Below are 2,630 nucleotides of genomic sequence, written 5' to 3'. Positions count from 1 at the left end.
GCAGCACAGGATGGGAAGCGTGTCAAGTCTGTGTGTAGGTTGGGACGTGTGTGGGGGGGTGATGGGTGTGTCTCACAGTAGCATATGTATGGGGATAATTTGTGTGTGGTGTGTGGAAGTGTGGGTGTGCCGTGTGATTTACGAGGGACGGGGAGTAGAGTTGACATGTTATATGGTGTGTTTCTATAGCTTGTGCTTTGATGTGCATGTGACCGGTGGTGTCGTTGTGGCCTGTGGTACGTGGGTGGCCTGTCATAGGGTATGTGGAGTGATACGTGTGACCTGGTGTGAGATGTAGGGAGTAAGTGTGTATGCGGCTGGGTACAGGTCGGCCATAAGTGACAGGATCATCTCACCCCCAGCTTGTCTGCCTAGTCCGGGTTCTGCGCGAGTCTCCTGCCCACACCGGCGAGGCGCGGAGACTACTCAGACCAGAAGAGCCCCATCTTACAAGTGCCACAGCAGCCATCAGGGTCCTCCCAGACACCCCCAGGTTTCTGAGCTGCTCAGAGCTGCTCAGACCCGGGACCTGCGGCTCAGGAATGCCAGCGAGGGGAGGCCCCGCAGCATCTGTGAGCAGGCGGGGCTCCACTGACTGTGAGTGGCAAAATCCCCATATTCTTCAGCCTCTTTCGAAATCCAGGTGGCCAGGGTGACGGCTGGAATAGGAACTGGAAATAGACTTCCCATTTACCACCTCCAGTTCACACACAGACACACACAAGGGTGCCTGATGGAACTCTTCTAAAGTGTGGGTTCACATGGCTCAGTCTCGGGGCACCATCTGGCCAAGAGCACAGCCTCGGGCCATTCCTGACTCAGTCAACAAGACCCACAGCCATGGACCCCAAGAGCACTTCTCAAAATCCCATTTGTCCTCTTGCCTGCGTCTTACCCTGCCAGTCAGGTGTGCCACTCCTCAATGCCCCAAAAACTCTTCCTTCACCCCCAGTCCCCAAAAGCCTCCCCTCCTCTCCCTGCGCCCCCAACCCTGGCTCTCGATTATACAGATCCGTGTGGCTCTTCCCACAAGTGGGAACCATTTTTCTCCGGGGGGTGAGGGTAAGCTGATCACTGCCGCAATCTCTTTGTTAGAAAGGCTGCCAAGAAATAGCACCGTTTTAATAATTGGGTCCAAGCACACTAAACCAGGTGGCCTGTGTGAGTTGCATGTCTTCCTTGGGACCCTGTTTCCAGTGCTGATCAGGCAACCCTCATCTTAGCAACCCATTGCCTCACAAAATTAAGATCTTCTAAAGATCCAGGATAACACCTGGGCAATGTTTTAGGAGAGAAGAAGAGTACGTAGGCAGGTAATCTTCCTTACTTTTCCACCAGCAAGCCAGTGCCCACGGCAGGGCAGGACAGGAGGGCAGCCTTGCCAAAAACTGATGGAAAGCTACAGAGATCCCTCTTGAAACGCACATTGGAAACCAACACCAGCATTTCAGTACCTTCCCACAACAACTAGCTGAGGTTTAGGGGGAGGCTGGAAGGGTTTGCTTGTGACATTCCTTCCTCACCAAGGACAGGAAGGTTGACTCTCCCTACCCACCCCCTGCCCTGCTCTCTTCACCCACCCTCACAATCTTTGAGTCTCATTTTCTTCATTTGTAAAATGAAGGTGACAATTGAATAAAACAGCGCATTCCAAACCCGTCTCTGGAATGAGTTCTGCTTTTTCTGACTCGATATGAGACCCCAGGCAAGTTATGCAACCTTGATCAGTTAGCTCTTACTGTAAAACCGCCACTTCAAAACTTAATGGCTTAAAACAACACTCCATTCTTGTTTCTCACGAATCTAGCAGTAGCCTGAGCAGTCTGCTGATGTGAGCCAGGCTTGGCTGATCTTGGCCGAGGTCACTCGTGCATCGGCAGGCAGCTGGCAGGTTGGCTGGGGCTGGCTGGTGTAGGATGGCCTTGGCCGGAACGCCTGGGCTCGGCTCCATGTCATCCTCCAGAAGCCTAGCCTGAGCTTGTTCTCCTGGCGGTGCTTAAGTCCAAGACAGTGAGTGGAAACACATGAGGGCTTTTCCAAGCCTCTCCATTAGGTTTGCTGCCGTCCCATTGATCAGAGGGTCATTTGGCCAAGTCCAGAGTCAGAACAGAAGAGGCTTGTAAAGCCGCAGTGCAAATGGCAAGGACGCAGCAAGGAGGGTGATTAGGGCTGCGGATGTCACCGACCTGCCACACCCTCTAGACCCAGTTTCCCTTCTTAAAATGGAGGTGAAATTCACATACCATCAAATAACCTGTCTGCAAGTGGACAGTTCAGCAGCACGTAGTCTGTTCATGGTGTAGTGCACCCACCACCTTCAGCTGGTTCCAGACATTTAATGACCCCACAGTGAGCCTCCCTCAAATCCATCATGCCACGCCTGTCCCTGGCAAGCCCCAATCTGCTTTCTCTCCATAGCTTTCCCTATTCTGGACATTTCCTATAAATGGACTATTTGTCATGTTATCATCGGCAATTCATTCTTTTTTACGACGGAATGATATTCCATTGCACAGTAGACCACAATTTGCTTATCCACGCGTCTGCTGAAGGACACGTGAGCTGTTTCCACCTTTCGGTCATTGTGAATAAAGCTGCTGTCACACTCAGGTATGAGCACTTGCATCCCT

Source organism: Mustela erminea, chromosome 18, assembly GCF_009829155.1.
Source record: "Mustela erminea isolate mMusErm1 chromosome 18, mMusErm1.Pri, whole genome shotgun sequence".
Taxonomy (NCBI): Eukaryota; Metazoa; Chordata; class Mammalia; order Carnivora; family Mustelidae; genus Mustela; species Mustela erminea.
Note: the sequence above shows the minus strand (reverse complement) of the source record.